Source organism: Bufo gargarizans, chromosome 5 (assembly GCF_014858855.1).
Source record: "Bufo gargarizans isolate SCDJY-AF-19 chromosome 5, ASM1485885v1, whole genome shotgun sequence".
NCBI lineage: Eukaryota > Metazoa > Chordata > Amphibia > Anura > Bufonidae > Bufo > Bufo gargarizans.
In genome coordinates, this window is record NC_058084.1 from 284,906,839 (window position 1) to 284,928,065 (window position 21,227).

A 21,227-nucleotide genomic window follows, 5' to 3' on the forward strand; every position below is an offset into this window, starting at 1 on the left:
GGGAGTTCCTGAGAAGCAGTGCAGCGATCGCTGCGTGAACATACCTCAAGGAAGAGCGCTGGGGGAGGTCTGTGGCATGGCCGTGGGAAGACCTATCCCTGGGGAGCGGTAGTTCTGTGGCCGTGCCGGAAGCCGCTCCCCACAAGTCTGCCTGCGCCCGCACTAGCTACCGGTCCTGGGGGAGCCGCTGTGGCCGTGTTCAGGCGGCTCCCCACGCCGACATGCCCTAATTAAAGATGGCTCCCGCGCGTCTAAGCGCTTATGCGCATGCGCGGGGCCGTCCTTTGGGGCGCTAGCTGATGACGTCGGGGGGGGGCGGAGCTCTCTCCCGACGCACAGGACCCGGAAGTGAGGGCCGAGGCGCGTCCTTTAAACTTATAAATGCGGCAGCAGGTGCAGGCAGCCAGCGGGGCACAGGTTTTGTGCTGAAGTAGGATCCAGCTGGAGCATGTCGGACCCTACTGACGGACGCGCTGAACCCCTGGACCCCTTGAGGCCTGCAAGTCCGGTATTGGCCTAAGGACGGGGAGAAGAGGATTCACTGGGTGAGAACATTCCTCCTTTTTTTTTACTAATAAGGTGTTTCTATCTTAGATTCCCAAGCCTCCTAAAAAGTCATCTTCCAAGTCCAAGCATAAGGAGTGTGCAGACTGTAAGACGGCCCTATCTGCATCTTATCAGAAGTCCCTGTGCACGGCTTGTATAGACAAGCTGGTAGCGGAACAGTCCCAGACCCTTACAAGATCTATGAAGTCCCTAATCAAAGCGTCCTTCAGGGCGTTCAGTAAAGGCCGTGCCAGATCCCCGGATAAAGTCACGGAATATGATAGCATGGAAATGGACTCATCCGATAGTGAAGCCAGAGAATCCGGACAGTTAGACTCCAGTAATTTAGACTCCTCGGATGAGGAATACTCAGGGAAGTCCTTTTTTTCACCCGAGGATACGCAGCCGTTACTAAAAGCGGTCCGGGCAACTATGCAACTGGAGGACATTAAGCAGACCAGATCGGTTGCGGATCAGGCCTTTCAGGCTCTAGGCCCTAAAAAACATAGAGTTTTTTCGGTACATGAGAGCATGCAGGCGATTATTAAGAAGGAGTGGAAGAATCCTGATAGAAAGTTCTTCATACCCTCCTCGGTTAAAAGGAAGTACCCCTACGAAGAAAAAGTGTCCTCAAGTTGGGATAGGGCCCCTACGGTGGACGCACCAGTCGCCAAGATTGCAAAAAAGTCTGCCCTCCCCTTCGATGATTTAGGCTGTCTCTCGGACCCATTGGATAAAAAAGCGGATATATATCTTAAACGTGCTTGGGAGACGTCGGCCGCCTGTCTCAGGCCGGCAGTCGCAGCCACTTGGGTTTCCCGGTCACTGAGACTATGGATCGACCAGCTAGAAGCGCACCTTAAAGAAAAGAGGCCTAGAGAAGAGCTTCTAGCCTCTCTCCCCTCCTTCTCAAAGGCAGCTGATTTTTTGACGGACGCCTCCACCGATGTGATGCGCTTCTCCGCCAGAGCCAGTGCTATGACAAATGCGCAGTGGCGTACCTACCATATAGGCAGACCACGCAGCTGCTATGGGGCCCGTGAGGAAGAGGGGCCCGCAGCGGAGGAGAGGCCCCGCCCCCGTCTATCTTCCTAACTGTCTCCCGTCTGCTAGCCCCGCCTCCTAGCCCCGCCTCCCGTCGGCTAGCTCCGCCTCCCGTCTGTTAGCTCCATTATGCCTGATTCCTCTCTGGATTGCCACTACCCCACCAATAATGAAGTAAGTGACCACTTGTAGGTGAGGACAGTGCAGGGGGGGGGGGGGGGCTATTCCCAGGCTATTCCTCTGCACATATGTCATTCAGAACAGGAGGAAAGCTGGGTGCTATTATGTAATGTGACTCGGCTTTCCTGATGTCCTGCATGGCACAAGTGCAGAGGCATGAGAAGATATGAGGGGAGGTGGGAGCTGTGTTACTCAGCTTTCTCAGACTATTCTCATGTCTCTCCACATGTGCCATGCAGGACAGCAGAAAAGCTGGGTGCTATTACATCATGCAATGTCCCTCAGATTTCCTGCTATCCTGCAAGGCATAAATGCAGATAATAAGAACATGGAAAGGAAGGGGGGAGGGGTTCACCCAGCTTTCCCAGAGACTCCTGTCTCTGCACATGTGTCATGCAGGATAGCGAGTAATGACAGTGTCTCCCAGCCGTCCTGCATGACACAGAGGATATGGGAAGGGGGCACTCGCTTCCTCAAACTTTTCTCATGTCTATGCGCATGTGCCATGCTGGACAGCAGGAAAGTTGGGTGCTATTACATCATGTAATGTCACTCAGATTTCCTGCTATCCTGCAAGGCATAAATGCAGATAATAAGAACATGGAAAGGCAGGGGGAGGGGTTCACTCAGCTTTCCCAGAGACTCCTGTCTCTGCACATGTGTCATGCAGGATAGCGGGTAATGTCCGTGTCTCCCAGCTGTCCTGCATGACACAGAGGATTTGGGAAGGGGGGCACTCGCTTCCTCAAACTTTTCTCATGTCTATGCGCATGTGCATGTGCCATGCTGGACAGCAGGAAAGTTGGGTGGTATTACATCATGTAACGCCCCAGATTCTTGTCAATATATGCTGAACACCTGACCTATCAGATCCCATTCTCTATAAGGCGACTTTCACACTTGTGGCAGGACGGATCCGACAGGCTGTTCACCATGTCGGATCTGTCCTGTGGCTATTTCTCGCGACCGCCGCTCCGTCCCCTTTGACTATAACGGGGGCGGAGCTCTGGCGCAGCATGGCGGTGCCCGACGAAAGCCGCCGGACTAAAAGGTACTGCATGTCTGACTTTTTAGTCCGGCGACTTTCGCCGTGCGCCATATAGTCAATGGGGACAGAGCGGCGGTCCGGCGGCACGGCGAAATAGCCACAGGATGGATCCAACATGGTGAACAGCCTGTCGGATCCGTCCTGCCGCAAGTGTGAAAGTACCCTAATGGGTCTGTTGGGATCTGGCATGAGTACTGCCATTTTGTAGAACAAAATACTTCTGCATGAGGTGGGGCAGGGGAGAAGTTAGGGAGGGTAGTGAGAGGAGCCAGCGTGCATAGTAGGAGGGACTAGGAACGGGCATGGGGGCCCAATCTAAATTCTTGCTATGGGGCCCAATGATTTCTGTGTACGCCCCTGCAAATGCGGCTAGAAGGGCTATCTGGCTTAGATCCTGGAAGGGTGACCAGGGATCCAAGGCCAGACTCTGTGCCCTTCCGTGTGAAGGTGACAGGTTATTTGGGTCATCTTTAGATGACATATTGGAGAAGGCCTCTGACAAGAAAAGGGGATTTCCCGTCCCTCAGAAGCCCCCCTTTTTTCGTAGGCCCCAGCAGGGTTTTAGGAGACAGAGGGGCAAGCCCTATGATAGGAAGGAAAGGGATCGGTTCCAGAGGAAGTCTAGCGGCTTTCTTTTTAAAACCCAGGATAATAAAAAAGATAAGCAGCAATGACGCCAGTCCCCAGGTTGGGGGAAGACTCTCCTCCTTCCTCCCGGCCTGGTCAAAGATCACCCAGAACAAATGGGATGGGAGCAGAGGGGTTCAGGCTGGAATTTCTCTCCTATCCCCAAAATTTTTTCACCCGCACTCCAACGTCGAAAGATCCCTTAAAATCCACAGTGTTAGAGGCAGAGGTTCAGTTGTTATTGGACAAAGGAGTCGTTTGTCAAGTTCCAAAAGAAGAGGAGGGCAGGGGATATTACTCCCCACTCTTTCTGGTAAGAAAGCCCAATGGGACTTTTCGAATGATTTTAAATCTGAAACAATTGAACAAGTTCCTGAAATACAAAAGATTCCGGATGGAGACGATAAAGACAACTATAGACCTACTATACAAGGATTGCTGGATGGCAAGTATAGACTTAGAGGATGCTTATTACCACATCCCTATTCATCCCTCCTCCCAAAGGTATTTGAGAACGGCGGTCCAGGTGAAGGCCCAGTTTCTGCATCTCCAGTACAGGGCCCTCCAGTTTGGGGTCTCACAAGCCCCAAGAATTTTTACCAAAGTGGTGGCGGAGATGGTGGCATTCCTCCGATTGTCCAGGGTAGTGTTAGTACCCTATCTGGACGACTTTTTGTTCATAGCCCAGACAAAGATACAGTTACAGACGGATCTTGTCCTGGCATGTTCTCTATTGAAGGATCTAGGATGGAAGGTCAACCAAGAAAAATCTTGCCTAACCCCCTCTCAAAGTTGCATATTTCTAGGGATGCAGCTAGACTCCACGGCTCAGAAAACATTCCTTCCTCAAAAGAAGGTAGTTGCAATAAAAGAACATGTTTGGATCTTGTTCCGCTCCTTCCAAAGCTCCATCAGGAAGGCGATGGCAGTATTGGGGCACCTGACGGCCACGATTCCCGCCGTACCGTTTGCTCAGATTCACACAAGATTGTTACAGTGGGATATCTTAAAGACATGGAATGGTCTCCCACAGACGCTAGAGGAAAAAATTAATCTCTCCTCCAGAGCAAGGTATTCCCTCCTATGGTGGACATCCGAGAAGAATCTTTCGGCGGGAATGCCCTGGTCCTTCATAGAACCCATACGGATAACAACAGATGCCAGTCCGTGGGGTTGGGGGGCCCATTCAGATGGGAAGTACTGGCAGGGAAGATGGGACTTAAGAACCAGAGCCTGCACGTCAAATTACAAGGAGCTCAAGGCAGTAGAAAGGGTTCTAAGAGTGGCAGTCCCAGATGTCTTAAACAAAAAACTGGTCTTTTACTCGGACAATTCGACGACGGTGGACTACATAAATCATCAAGGCGGAACAAGGGTACCGTCCCTAATCTTCCTCTGCCAGGAAATTTTTCAAATAGCAGAAGACAGGAACCTGCTCCTATCAGCAGTACATCTGAAGGGAAAAGAGAACACGGTGGCCGACTTCTTAAGCCGAGTGGGACTCAACCAGGCAGAGTGGAGTCTGAACGGAGAAGTTTTTTCCCAGATTGTCTTAAAGTTTGGGGCCCCAACTATAGACCTCTTTGCTACCCGGAAGAACAGGAAGACAGAGAGGTTTTTCTCTTTAAATCACACAGAGAATCCTACAGGGGTGGACAGTCTGGCCCAGGACTGGAGCCGGGAACGCGGCTACGCCTTCCCACCTATGTCTCTAATTCCACAGGTACTGAAGAAGGTGAGGAGGGAAGAAGCCTCTATAATCCTGGTAGCCCCAAAATGGCCCAAAAGAATCTGGTACTCCACCCTGTTAAATCTAGCCAGAGGCCCCCCCTGGATGATCCCTCCCAGGGAGGACCTCCTTTCCCAGGGACCAGTATGCCATCCCAATCCGGAAACTCTCCAGTTGGCAGTATGGAGTCTGACAGGGACATCTGGTTGAGGAGAGGGCTTTCTAACAGAGTCGTTTCCACCCTTCTAGGTGGCAGGAAAGCTACAACAGCCAGGAAGTATAACAGGGTGTGGAATATCTTTGCTTCCTTTCTAGGGTCTAGCCCCGATCCATTTAGCCCTCCAGAAATACCTAAGGTCTTGGACTTTTTGCAGGCAGGTTTAGACAAGGGACTCAAAGCCTCCACCCTAAAAGTACAGGTGTCGGCTTTGAGCTATTTTTTCGACTACCAGTTAGCAGTCCACCCTTGGGTCAAACGTTTTCTTTCTGCCGCAGCCAGGATCCATCCGTCTGTAAGACCCCTTTCCCCCCCATGGGACCTGAACAAGGTCTTGACAGCCCTAACCGATAGACCATTTGAGCCCTTGTTAGAAATCCCTATTGACGTCCTGACCATTAAGATGGCCTTTCTCCTGGCAATTACCTCTGCTAGGAGGATCTCTGAGATCCAGGCCTTCTCTGCACATCCTCCTTATACTGTCATACAGGACAATCAGGTAGTGATCAGGCCCCTGCCCTCCTTCCTTCCCAAGGTAGTCACGGATTTTCACAGGAGCCAGGACATAGTGCTACCCTCTTTTTTCCCTAACCCTTCCAATAATAGGGAAAAAAGCTTCCACTGCTTGGATGTTAAAAGATGCCTGTTAGTGTACCTTGATGCTACGGCTTCATGGAGGAAAGACGAGAACCTTCTTGTCCAGTTCCTAGGGGGGAATAGGGGTAAAAAAGCATCCTGCGGGGTTATTGCCAGGTGGGTGAAGAAGGCCATAACGAAGGCTTACATCTCCTTGGGTCTTTCCCCTCCTTCCGAGTTTGGGGCTCATTCCACTCGCTCAGTGTCTACCTCTTGGGCGGAAAGGGCTAATGTGTCTTTAGCCCAGATTTGTAGGGCAGCTACTTGGAGTTCCCCTCATACCTTTCTCAAACATTATAGATTACAGCTCCATTCTGACGCCTCGTTTGGGGAGAAGGTCCTTCAAGCTGTGGCCCCCCCTAGACGCTACTTATAGTCTATCTCGCACTGGGTGCAGTCATGGGTGAGGGGAAAACAACATTGCTTACCGGTAATCGTTTTTCTCGATACCCATGACGGCACCCAGTGCGACTCAGGACCTCCCATCAGGACAGGAAACCTGAGAAGATAAAAAGGAACACACCTCCTCCCAACACCAGTGGAAGAAATAAATTGTTCTCCGGAGAGAAGTGATAAGGGATTAAAGATCCCCCCTTTTTTTTTTTTTTTTTTTTTTACATTTTTAAATATTATTTTTTTTTTCTTTTTTTTTTTTTTAAATCTATATTACTTCATATAGACCTGACTGATATCCTATACACAAGTTTATACAAGTATATCTGTATCTACATCTATATGTGGGGAGGGAACTATCGGGTGCCGTCATGGGTATCGAGAAAAACGATTACCGGTAAGCAATGTTGTTTTTTCGGGATCGGAATTGCGGACCCGGAAGTGCTGATCCGCTATTCCGGATCCGGGCAGCACATCGCGCTGCCCCATAGAAATGAATGGGTCCGCGATTCCGTTCCGCAAAATGCGGAACTAAAATGCGGGCGTGTGAATGGACCCTAAAGGTGTTGGCCTATGTGCACTTTGAGCCATTCTCTATAGTGTGCAAGCACGGCCACTGCTGCTGGATTGCAGGATGGTTGTAACCATGGATACATGCTATGTATATTGTGATGGAAAGGAGGCAATATGGATAATGACAATATATTAGTAAGTGCCTTGCATTAACTTTCTCTACATGATAAATGGTATTTACTGAAGTGAGACAACCCATTTAACCCCTTTAAGCATAAATTTCTGGCATGAAATTTATCAAATCTTAACCTCCTCAGATTGCATATAATCTACAGTATATTTAAAGGGTTGTCCTACCATAATGACCTATTGCCTATCTACAGGATAGGTCATAAATATCAGATTGCTGTGGTCTGACTGCTGGAACACGCACTGATCATGAAAAAAAGGGGTCCTGAGACATTGAATTACATTACCGCCATTCTATGTACACAAGAGTCTTAAAAGGGTTGTCTCACTTCAATAAGTGGCATTTATCATGTAGAGAAAGTTAATATGAGCAGCTTACTAATATATTGTTATTATCCATATTGCTTCCTTTGGTGACTAGATTCATTTTTCCATCACATTAGACACTGTTCGCTTTCATGGTTACAGACCACCATGCAATCCAGCAGTGGTGGTCATGCTTGCACACTATAGGCAAAAGCATCAGCCTCTCTGGTGGCCGGGACCATGGGAGCTCACATAGACTAGCGCTTTATCCTATAGTGTGCAAGCACGACCACCACTGATGGATTGCAGGGTGGTCATAACCATGGAAATGAGCAGTGTATAATGTGATGGAAAAATGAATCCAGCCAGCAAAGGAAGCAATATGAATAATAGCAATATATTAGTAAGTGGCTTGTATTAACTTTCTCTGCATGATAAATCCGACTTACTGAATTGAGACAACCCCTTAAAGACAACGTTCCCTTGATCATGGGCATCCCAGCAGTCAGACACTTATCACCTGTCGTATCATAGCTGTTTCACCTTTTCAAATTCCCTATCCTTAAAGGTTTTCTTTGGTTGTAAAAAAATAAAATATGTGTCAAACTAAAATAGAAATGCTCACCTATTAAAATTACTGTGTCCACTTTTCTATTTAGCCTCTATCCACAGGATTTGGGATAACTAAGTGATCCGTGGGGGTCTGACCGCTGGAGCCCCCACTGATCCCCCATCTTGATTGAGTTGCAGGTCGAGCATATGCCCTGCCTCTCCATCCATTCTCTATGGGGTCACTGGAGATGGCAGAGTACAGCGCTGGCTAATTCCAGTGGTCCCAAAGAGAATGACTGGAGCAGCAGGGCATATGCTCGAATCGGACCCTACTATTCATATAGTTATGCCCTATAGTGTGGAAAGGATATCTTGAAAACCTGGACAACCTCTTTAAATCCTCCACCACTCCACCACCAGTATCTTTTACATGGCAGCAGTGATGCCTGTAAATACGGAATATCATCACTACCGCCATGTAAACCATACGTGTCAATGCTGGAGAATATGACGCACTGTGCAGAATTTTTCAGTCATAAGTCCAACCCAGGTCATAACCTTTACCAAACCCAAGCAAATGTGCTAAAGGAGCAACGTGAGCAAAGGGCACAAATGGAGGGCCATAACTGAAACAGAGACATTAGGGTCACCTGAGGCAGGGTAATAGTGGGGATCCTGGAGCAGGGGTAACTGGCTGTGACGCTCTGCGCTACGATTGGACAGCGCTAGAGCCAGGGGAGAAGGAGACGCCCACAGGGAGACTGCGTCTCCTCCCCATTGGTCCGATGCTCAGTATTAGCATACTGAGTGCGAAATTTGCGGGGGACATAACAGGGCACAGGAGAGCTATTTAAAAAAAACAGGCAGGATGGCAGCACAGAGGGAGTACCCCGCAGGTACAGATATTTATCTCCCTTACTACAAACCAATGAAAGGTCCTCTTTAAGAAATAGCATCTGCTGTTCAGTCCACCTGAAACATCTAGGTGGATTTCCTTGCTCACTAACATTGAGGCCATTAGTTTCATTTGTGTCCCCTGATAAAATTGGACCAACCATCTAACAGAATTGGGACAGGGATCCCCCATCTCTATTGTTTTCAGCACCAGAGCTGGAACCATCTGCATTGAGGCTGCAATAAGATATACTAACTATTGATTAGGGATGATCCAGAGCATTTTTTGCAGACTCGTTCAAGAGTTCAAGAAGTCTGCATCCAATCCGCAAAAAATTTGAATCGCATCTGGATGAAAAAATACAGTTGTGTGAATGGGTCCTAAAGGTAAATGTTAGTGGTACAGAGCTGTAATGCAGCACCCTATGGCAGTGTATATGACTATGCTATAGAGTAGCCCCATATACATACATCAGTATCTCCATATGTGAGTCCCAATCATGTATATCACTAAAGCCTCATGTGCACATCCGTATTTTTGGTCTGTGTCCAATCAACATTTTTTTGTGGTTTGGACATGGACCCTTTCATTTCTATGGGACTGCAAAACTGTGGACAGCACATGGATATCATCCATGTGCTGTCCGCGTCTGTGTGTCTGTCCCGCAAATTATAGAACAGCTCCTATTCTTGTCCTTTTTGCAGACAAGAATAGGTATTTCTACTACTTGGCAGCATGCACGCGGCCAGTATCCATATTTTGTGGACTGCAAAATACATACCGTTGTGTGCATGCATCAGTAAGTTTGTATAAATATGTGTCAGTAATTGTGCGTGTGCATCAGTAAGCATATATATGTGGAAGGCTGAAAAGTCAGCCTGAATTTGTGGGAGGGGCATATTACCTTCTTAAGCCCCAGCCCCCAGCTCCTCAGGGCGCTTCTGTTCACATTCTGGATAGGGAGTCGCCTGCTCTGGTGCTGCATCTGTGCATGTCGCGAGTAGCTTTCATCTGGTTCGGTTCGTTTGGTTTCGTTGTCATACACTGCCGTCACGTCTTCAGGAGAGGTAATTTTGCGCAAACAATGCGCCACAAGGGCTCCATCAGCCACGGTCACATACTCCCGGCTCCCAGAGTTGGCATGCGTTCCAGCGTGGAACGCATGCCAATTCTCATGTCCGCACCAAATTGCTTCTTGTCTCCTTCCTTGGTTCCCTCCCTGTGTTCCCCTCCAACTTCCTCCCGAGACAGCAGGGGGGGCAGGGTCTGGCCCGCAGATCCCCCTCTCCACACGGCCTCCCCGTCCTCACCTCAGGCCCCACTGCAGGCCGGCGTGCGTTCCAGCGTGGAGCGCACGCCGGAAATCCGCCGCAAGGCATGGGCCGGGTCACGTGGTCGGCGTGCGTTCCGGCTTGGAGCGCACGCCGGAGTCCCTCGGCCGGGCCTGGGCCTGGTCGCGTGTGCGGCGTGCGTTCCAGAGCGCACGCCGGAGTGCTTCCGTCAGGCCTGGGCCCATAAATGTACATCAGAAACCCTGTCAAAGTTAAAATCACTATGCATCATGACACTTTTGTTAAGGGAATTAAGCTCTAATTGTTGGGTCATTTTTCCTGTGGATCCTTCTTCATGATAGACAGGCTATCAGCAGATGTTTGTTTATAGTATATATTCATAGTGTAGAATGATGTCACAGAAGCTTGTGTCTATACTGCTGAAATCTGGATCCTGGTGAATATATTTTATTGTATTTAGTGTTCCCATTAGGTCTACGGCCAAAGCAGGGGTATCTAACCCCTGGGCAACGTCAGGCCATGCCCTCAAAAAAAAAAAAAAAAAAAAAAAATATATATATAAAAAGAAAAAAAGAGAAACTTAAATTTTTTTTTTATTTATTTTTTTATTGTATAAAGAAATTTAAATATATCTACAAGTTAATCGGTAGGTTCCAATCTCCAGCCATTTCATACGCACTCCCGCCGTGCGGGAGCGAGGCAGTCATCCTTGGTTCCTCATTCCGCTGGGCTGGAAGGGACCAGGTTAGCACGGGTTAAAAAAAAAAACGGGGGTCTCACCACGAGTAGGCCAGGCCATCATTGCACGCCATACCCATCCAGCGGTCACTAAACGCTCACTGCAGTCATCTATTCTATGGGGGCGACAGTGCCATGTGTTATATGTATGTACTTCACGTTATATGCTGCTGTCTCATCTACTGGTTCGCCAGGCTCACACCTACTTCTGTCTCCTGGATCACCCAGGCTCACACCTACTTCTGTCTCCTGGATCACCCAGGCTCACACCTACTTCTGTCTCCTGGATCACCCAGGCTCACACCTACTTCTGTCTCCTGGATCACCCAGGCTCACACCTACTTCTGTCTCCTGGATCACCCAGGCTCACACCTACTTCTGTCTCCTGGATCACCCAGGCTCACACCTACTTCTGTCTCCTGGATCACCCAGGCTCACACCTACTTCTGTCTCCTGGATCACCCAGGCTCACACCTACTTCTGTCTCCTGGATCGCCCAGGCTCGCACCTACCTCTGCCTCCTGGATCGCCCAGGCACGCACCTACCTCTGCCTCCTGGATCGCCCAGGCACGCACCTACCTCTGCCTCCTGGATCGCCCAGGCACGCACCTACCTCTGCCTCCTGGATCGCCCAGGCACGCACCTACCTCTGTCTCCTGGTTCGTCCAGGCTCATACCTACCTCTGCCTCCTGGATCGCCCAGGCACGCACCTACCTCTGCCTCCTGGATCGCCCAGGCACGCACCTACCTCTGCCTCCTGGATCGCCCAGGCACGCACCTACCTCTGCCTCCTGGATCGCCCAGGCACGCAACTACCTCTGCCTCCTGGATCGCCCAGGCACGCAACTACCTCTGTCTCCTGGTTCGCCCAGGCTCACACCTACCTGTCTCGTGGTTCCCCCAGGCCTGTCATCCTCCCCAGTTATGTTCTCTTTCCCTTCTGAACTTTATGGATTTGTCCTCTCAGGAACGTGTTCTGACCGTTCACTTGTACGACATTTGGACCAAGGTCAGGTAACCCAAGACATCAGCACAGGTAGTAGCCTCTAATCCCAGGTACGTTACTCAGACCGACACAAGCCTTCTCGCAGTCATACTACGTTCCGGTCACATATAGTTATTGCATATTTTTCCAGGAACAGTCTGGTTATGTATTCCCCTGAATCGCTCAGGCGTCTGTATTTTCCCGGGTCTCTCAGTGGGTAGGTGGTGGCCAGGTCCACCCAGGTTCAGGGTAATGCCCGACGCACCCAGGGTCCGTCATCTTCACGAAAGGTGTAGGTAAGCGCCTGATTCGCTCAGGATTCAATGTATTTGCCTGAATCGCTCAGGTTCCATGCGTCTGCCTGGAACGCTCGGGGGTTTCTCAGCAGGGTCCGGCTGGTTCCTGGTTACCCGGTTCGTGTCCGGCATGTCTGGGTTTCTGTTTCCCGCAGGTCTTGTTGCATGCAGCGCGACCTCGGGCCCTGATTCTGGCAGTTCAGGGTCATCCAGCAGTTGGCCATGACGCCCAGGCTGCATCCTGGTTCTCCGTCACTTCATTCCAGTGCCTCCAGATCACACCTCTCTCCGGGTCTCGTACCAACGCTAGTTTATTTCAGGTAAGCAGGGCCTCAGGCCACCGGAATTTCGCTCCATCCTCAATTGTGTCGCAGGGCGTCTCCGTGTCCGGTCATTCCACAGTGCCAGGTTTCAGGTAAGGTCCAGCCGAGTGGCGGCTTTACGCACCTCCGCAGCTCAGAGCCTTCCTTCATTCATCACGAGCCTCCATTCCTAGGTCTTCAGTGTCGCCGGAGAGTGGGCAGCGCTGTCCGTGGATTCCGGTAGGTTGCGATCCTTTTTATACCATGGTCATTCCTGTTTCCTTTCCGCTCTCACCCGGTCACTCGGCCACCGCTTAAAAAAAAAAAAAAAAAAGGGGGGAAATATATATTTTGGGGGTTTTTTCCGGGGGGGGGGGGGGGGGGGTTCTGACGCACCCCAGGTCTCATTTCCCTGAATCGCTCGGGTTTCATGTATTCCCCTGAATCGCTCAGGTTTTATGTATTTACCCGCGTCACTCAGGTTTTACGTATTTTCCCTGAAATCACTCAGGTTTGTATTTTCCTGTCTTTCAGGTTGACGGTATTTCCAGGGTGTATGTATTAATATTACAGGCTATAGCTACTAGAGAGAGATCGTTGATCCAGGGAGTTATTCTGATTGCCTGATTGGAGTCGGGAAGGAATTTTTATTCCCCTAAAGTGAGGAAAATTGGCTTCTACCTCACAGGGGTTTTTTGCCTTCCTCTGGATCAACTTGCAGGAAAAAATAAATAAAAAATAACCTGGAACGCACCTACCTCTGCCTCCTGGATCGCCCAGGCATGCACCTACCTCTGCCTCCTGGTTCGTCCAGGCTCATACCTACCTCTGCCTCCTGGATCGCCCAGGCACGCACCTACCTCTGTCTCCTGGTTCGTCCAGGCTCATACCTACCTCTGCCTCCTGGATCGCCCAGGCACGCATCTACTTCCGTCTCCTGGTTCACCCAGTCCCGTCACCCTCCTCAGTTATGTTCTCTTTTTCCTCCGAACCTTAGGATTTGCTCCCTCAGGAACGTGTCCTGTTCGTTCACTTATGCGACATTCGGATCAAGGTCAGGTGACCCATCACATCGATACAGGTAGTAGCATCTAAGCCGGGTACGTTGCCCAGACCGACTCAAGCCTTCTCGTAGGCACCAGTCGTACTACGTTCCGATCCCGTATCCCTCCTTGCTCACGCCAGGAATCTGGTTCAGCACTCCCTCCTCCAATACCATCAGGAGCTACCAAGCCAGTGTCAGGGTTTACGAGGGTTTCGCCAGGTCCCACCCGCTGGATGGCTTGGACAATGTCTCCTACACCCTGGCGTTTATAGCCCACTGTCACCGCAATCTCAGGCTGTCATTCAACCCCATCAAGCTGTACCTAGCGGGGAGACAGCACTGCGCCATGCGGGTAGGTGGCGCGCAGCCTGTCTCCGGTGAGATGTTTAGGCGACTCTCGTCCGCGCTGGATGGATTTCCTTTTTTGGCCACTCCCCTAGTTTGATTGTTAGGGCAGCCGTGTATCTCGGGTTTTGCGGGTTCCTCGGGCCAGGTGAGTTCACCAGCACCTCCCCTAAACGTCAGGGGTCGCAGGTGCGACAGTTGTCCTGGGCCCACGACCATTGTGGCCTCTGGCTCCCTTCCACGAAGGCCAATCAGCATGGACCATCCTCGGAGGTCAGGTTTTAAAACCTCCAACGATTGGTGCCCAGTCATGGTCCCCCGTCAATTGCTGGCCCCGTTGCAAGGGCCTCCCCAGAGGCCCCGCTGCTTCCTTGGCGTGGGGGGCCCCTGTCGTCAATCCAGTTTTGTGTCCCACATCAGAACGCTGGCCTCAGGTCTCGGTCGTAACCCGCTGGCCGTCTCGGGACACTCGCTCCGAACCGGAGCCGCGTCCTCAGCATCAAAAACGGGGTCCCGGCTCACGGGCTTAAATACATGGGTAGGTGGCGCTCTTCTTGCTTCACGAGATACATCCCGAACCCGCATGTTGAGATTTCCCAGGCATTTTGTAATCTTGCTCTCTGGGTGGTTTTGAAGGCTTTTGGTCACTACTCTGCTCTCCTCGTTTATTTTGCCCACTACTAGGCTTACCCTCGCTCCTGGCTTCCGGCACAACACAGCCAGCTAGGTCAGGGGAAGCGCTTCACCCACTCATCACAGTTAAGCCTCTCCCATAAATATATATATATATATATATATATATGTGTCAGTAACAGCATGTGTCAATAAAGTCTTTGTCAGTTAGGGCTCAGGCACACGGCCGTTGCCAGAGACAGCAGGGGGAGTTGTAAATATAAATATATACAGGTATGTGCCCATTTTGGTCTGGCCCCAGAAACCACGTGAATAAACCTGGAGACTGGGGGTCCCCCAAGTAATGGTGCACTGCAGGGCCTGGAACACTTGCTCCACGTGCACCATATGAATTGGATATTGTGTTGGCCACCTGATGGCTGCTTGGCCAGATCTGTTATTTGTAATTTCCTTAAGTCTGTCTATAAGTGCTACATTGTCCATGTATGTTATGGCATTGTAAATAGCTCCTCTGGAAAGAAGCATATTTCAGTACAATGTTACGATCATCCCTCCTAATACACTGTTTAGGCCCATGTAGTGTTTGGTTTTGTATCTTGTTGTTGCTGCTACAACTGGGTTGTGATTTGCATAAAATAAATGGATGTCTTATTGAACATGCAAATTATACCTGTCAATGCGTATGTAGGTGGAGTACTAGTCCTGTTGAGTCATGCTGCAAATGTTAGATTAAGGTTTTGGGAGAAATCATATCTACAAACCCATTTAACTAGTATAAAGTTATACTCTATGTAAGAATTGTAGGGCATATGGTGCTTTTGATTTAAATTACTATTAAATTAATCTACAGTTAATTCCATAGAGTAATCAAAATGTAAAAGTTACTAAAAAAGTCACATTGTAAAATAATTTGTAAGCCCAAAAAAAGACATAAGTCCATCCAGTTGGGCTTATTATCCTACAAAGTTTGTCCAGAGGAAGGCAAAAAAAAACTATGAGGTATGTAGAAGCCAATTTTCCTAATTTTTAAAAGGGAAAATAATTATTTCATGGCTCTAAAAAAAAAAATGTATTCGCAATGTATGCAAATTTCCTTGAACTTTGTGGTAACGAATCACATTTTTCCTAAAATGGCTGCTGCACGTGTGAGGACGTAGAGAAAGACAGTATGGGAAGGCGGGATCACCCAGACTGACATGCGTGATGCAGCCAATCAGCAGACAGCCAGACCTGTGATGTCACAGCCCTATAAATACAGCGGCCATCTTAAATTCAGACATTTTCCAGCATTCTGAGTGCAGGGACAGACTTGTGAAGCCGCTAGGGACAGCAATAGGAAAAACCTCATTGTGAAAAAAAAAAGATTTATAAGTGCAGGGAAAGGATAGGGAGGAATCATTTCACAGCATCTTAGTGCAGGGAGAGACATCAGAAGGTGCTAGGGACACTGCTAGAAAAGTGATTTACAAGTGCAGGGAAAGATTATTTGGGGATCCAAATAGCCATTATACAGCTCTGTCATTCCAGCAATTTGCTCTTGTTATTGTGGTGCAAGTGCTATGTTGAAAAGCCTTTAGAGGCCAATTTCAGTACAGAAAGGAAAATAATATACGCACTTCACTGTTGCAGTTATATGCGTTGAAAGCGTTTAGTAACCTATTTCAGTACAAAAAATATATATATTCTCAGTTCATTTCGGCAGTTCTATGTGTTGAAAGCATTTAGTGGCCTATTTTACTACAGAAAAAATATATATACGCACTTCACTGTTGCAGTTATTTGTGGCGAAAGTGTTTAGTGGCCCATTTCAGTACAAAAAGAAAAATATATTCTCAGTTCACTTCGGTGGTTATATGTGTTGAAAGCATTTAGTGGCTATTTCAGTACAAAAAGAAAAATATATTCTCAGTTCACTTCAGCGGTTATATGTGTTGAAAGAATGGGAAGTCGAGAGCCAAACGTGCCCGGGGTAGACCACCTACTTCGCAGCAGCCCAATGCCCGGGAAGTAGTGGTGCAGGGGTTCATGGAAGCAGCGACAGTAGCAGTCAGTCAGTGCAGGCTGTTGGGGGGAAAATCACCTACTCGGCGGTGTGGAAGTTTTTTGTTAAGCCGCCGGAGGAGGTTAACATGGCCATATGTAGAATATGTGGGCAGAAGGTGAAGCGTGGCCAGGGTTCCAATGTTGGCACCACAGCCCTGTGTCAACATATGCAGCGTCACCATATGTGGTATCCTGATGCTGATGCTGCTATTGCCATCTCCACACTATGTCACCTTGCCACTCTGTAGTAACCTGATGCTCCTGCTGCTACTGCCATCTCCACAGTATGTCACCTTGCCACTCTGTGGTATCCTGATGCTGCTGCTGCTACTGCCACCTCCACACTATGTCACGTCACCTTGCCACTCTGTAGTATCCTGCTGCTGCTGCCATCTCCACACTATGTCACCTTGCCACTCTGTGATATCCTGATGCTGCTACTGCCACCTCCACACTATGTCACCTTGCCACTCTGTGGTATCCTCCTGATGCTGCTGACATCACCTCCAGACTCAGTGATTGCACCACTTTTGTGGCCACCTCCTGATGCTACTGCTGCCGCCACCTCCACTCTCTGTCATTGGGCCACTCTGTGGCCTCCTCATACTGCTGCCACCTCCAGACTGTGTCATTGTGCAACCCTTTAGCCTCCTCCTGATGCTGCTGGCGCCACCTCCGCACTTTGTCATTGAGCCACTTTGTGGTCTCCTCTTGCTGCCACCACCTCCAGACTCAATCATTGTGCCACTCTGTGGCCTCCTCCTGATGCTGCTGCTGCCACCACCACCTCCACACTCTGTCATTGGGCCACTCGGTGGCCTCCTCATACTGCTGACACCTCCACCCTTTGTTGTGGTGCCACTCTGCGGCCTCCTGATGCTGCCGCAACCTCTAGACTGTCATTGGGCCACTCTATGGTCTCCTCATGCTGCTTCCACCTCAACACTATGTCATAGGTCCACTCTGTGGACTTCTTATGCTTTTCCCACCCTCCCCACTTCGTGACTGGGCCACTATTTTGCCTTTCGGCCTGGCTGACATCATTTATTTGACCTTTCTTCTGATCTGTCAGAAGAAAGGAAAAATAAGACGCACAACGGATACTGTCTGTATAGCAGCTGTAAGGCCTGTATGGTCCCATCAGAATTGGCTTATGATTTGGTAGCCAAAAGCAGGAGTGGGTAAAAATCACAGAAGACATGCAAATATTCCATTCTCGTGTCATCTCTGTTTTGGGTCCAGTATGGCATTAGCAAAACTGATGGATTATTGAGCAAATGCTGACTGAGTGAAGGCGTATGCTCCAGAGACAGGATCCGTTTTTTGGAGGTAATTGTTCTGATGAATCAGAGGATGGGCAAATTAATTAGTGACGTCAATACAAACTTACTGCTGACACCCTCTCCACTCTGTCTGGGAGGCTCTACTTGTATATGTGTTTAATAGAACAGGTTCTTTAGACATCTATGTGAAATCAGCTAGCGACGGTGTAAAAGACGTGCGCTTCTTTTTGGCGTTAACATCGACCTGTAAGGCTGCGTTTATACTTGAGTTATTTGGTCAGGTTTGGCCCCGTGACTGCCCTAATAAGTGAAGTGTGCCTGTCATCTGCATGTCATATGGACTCACAGTATTATTTCACTACCAAAGCAGACTCCCTATGTGTGTAACTGCAAGGCACAGTGTTCTACACCACTATAAAGACTCTCAGCAGCCAGGAAATAGCCATTTTCTTACGTAATTTGCAGCAAATATATTCTGATTGAACCAAAAAAAATTCAAAACATTCAGCGAATCGGCAAATAGAATTTTTGAAAAAATCGCTCATCTCTACCTACAATATTATTGCTGCTGCATTTAGTGTTTGCTAGGGTTTGCACGTCAGCCATGATATAGTGCTCCTATATATTCATTTCATATAGCATATATGAAGGAGTGGATGCCTCCACCACTTAGGCCATGCACTCCTATCCATCTGACCTGGGCTTTTAATTAGAGCATAGTATAACTGGATCCTTCATACCCTGAATTCATGTTGAAGACCTAGGCCCAGAAGAGGCAAGTCTAATAGTGTAAGCTGCCATCTAATAGGCTGCCTTGTCAGCACATGGGCCCACACAATATCATACACACACAGACTCCAATTGCCATGTACAGTGAGTATAGTAGTAATGCAGTTCAGGATTATCCATGTTTTCAGCATTTGCATGCATCTTTATGCATAAAGCAAGTGTGCTGCTTCATGTTTGTTATATCAGAGATGGTATCGTGCACCTTTACTTTTATTTCATATTGTTTGGAGGTGCTGGTCTAACTTTGTTTAAAACTTATAATATTATTAGACTCAGAAATGCATCCAGACCCCTCTTGAACTCTTTTAGTGAGGTAATCATCACCAAGGTGATAGTCTTGCTGCTCTTACAGTAAAGAGTCCCCTTCTATATTGATGTAGAAACCTTCTTTCCTCTAGACATAGAAGATGTCCACTTGTTACAGTCACAGTATTGGGTATTAATAGATCAGAGGAGGGATATCTGTATTGCCCTATGATATATATATATATATATATATATAATGTTATTAGATCTCCGGCTGTCATCTTTTTATTTAATTAGATAACCATAATTTTAATAATCTTTCTGGGTACCATAGTCCATTCATTCCATGTATTACTTTAGCTGCCAGACTCTGAACCGTCTCAAGCGCTGTTATGTTCTCATTGTACACTAGTGCCCAAAATTGGTGATTTGTAAAGTGGCAGGACTATGTTCTCATCATGTACATCTTTGCCCCTTTTAATGCACCCAATAATCTTATTAGCCTTGGCAGCAGCTTCCTGACATTGGTTGCTACAGTTACATTTACTTTCAAGTAAAATTCCTATTTCCCTTACCACGTTGTTGTCACCCAGTGTTTTACCATTTGGTATGTACTGGTGACTGGTATTTTCAAATATGTATGACATTATATTTATCAGTCTTATACCTCTTTTGCCTCTTCACTTTCCAAGCCTCCACTCAATCCAGATACATCTATAGCAGTATACTGTCGTCCATTGTGTTACTTTACACAGTTTAGTATTGCCAGCAAAAGTTGATAACAGATGTAAAGGTTGTTGGACACATGTGAAATAGGGATCATAATATAATACACTTCCATTTGTGGTCATGGCTACGGCCAAGAGATATCCGAAGAGCCCTAAGGAGAGAAACAACGGGAACCGTCTAACCCAGCTAGGCGTGTCTTAGCTGACCTGACTAAATGGCTTGTTGTGTGCCCTAAGCCATGATCGTGGGTAGGCCTGTAAGTGGGCATACCCTGTGGAAATGAGAAGCTAAGGGAGGGAGGGTGGGGCACCTGAGAACACACGCCTGTGAGTGAGGCTGTGGCTCGTATATGAAGAGCCTCCGCCCCTCCCACAAATACAAGCTGACTAATCAGCCTTACCAACTTGTGGTCATGGCTACGGCCAAGAGATATCCGAAGAACCCTAAGGAGAGAAACAACGGGAACAACCTAACCCAGCTAGGCGTGTCTTAGCTGACCTGACTAAATGGCTTGTTGTGTGCCCTAAGCCATCATCGTGGGTAGGCCTGTAAGTGGGCAAAAACCAAGCCAAGTAGGGTAGAAAAGGAACTCTAATGGCATGTGCAAACTAATCCCCAAGCCAACTGCAAGGTGTCAGGGATCTAGAGCGAAAATTCGGGGTGTATGTGGCAAGGCCAGAAGGAGACCTACAACCCATCTTGTGGATGACAAGGCCAGAGACATGATGCTCAATATTGCGTATACTGCCCCAAAGCGGAGTGGAGGACTGGGAATACATTGTGAAATGGATCATGAAAACCAACCGAACCTTGTAAAGTTTTGGTTCTAGTGCGAGTACTGGCAATGCCCCAGCCTCAGGAGATCATGGGACCGAAACCTAACTGCCTAGACTCTGCAGGGATGAGGGCCAAAAGAACTATGCAGATAGGAAGAGAATCCTTGAATAGTTCCCCAGACAACAGCTATCTGCTAGCCGTGGTCCGTGCGTTGTTCTACTGTGTGCCCCTGAGAATTGTTTTAACGCTTGAGACATGAAGACCGACCTACTATCCGAATCTTCTACTGTGAGGAAATGCTGAACCTTGTCCTAAACCCGATTTAACGTGGTTGTAGGGAGTCTGAGTTTAGTGCGACAAAAAGCTATGAGGCCATAATATACAAGATTCTGTCTATGCCCTCCCATAAGTGAGGGAATGCAATTGCAATGAAGCCACCGGCGAAAATGAATTCCTGGTCGTGGTAAAAAGGCAGACAACCATTGGTCGGACCCCTGAAGCCATGAGGCCGAAGCAACCACCAGGGGCCCATGGGGCCGGGCAGCCGCGGGGGTGCGAACCTTAGAATTGAGGACGGCTGGGGAAAAGATTTTTTCGGGTTTAGTAATCAACCGGGACTCGATAACCTAGAAAGACAATGACATGGGGTAAAGCTTCTTAATGAAATGAGGCTGAAATGAACCGCAAGTACTAATCTGTAAAATATAAATGAACAAAAGAAAACTTCTGAAAGGTGTGCCATGGAAAATAGTATCAGATGGCCGTATGACCTACCAATGTCAATGACAATTGTGAAATCCTCTAAGCCAAGAGCCACTCCAGCGAGTCCCTTATGGCGGGAGCCATG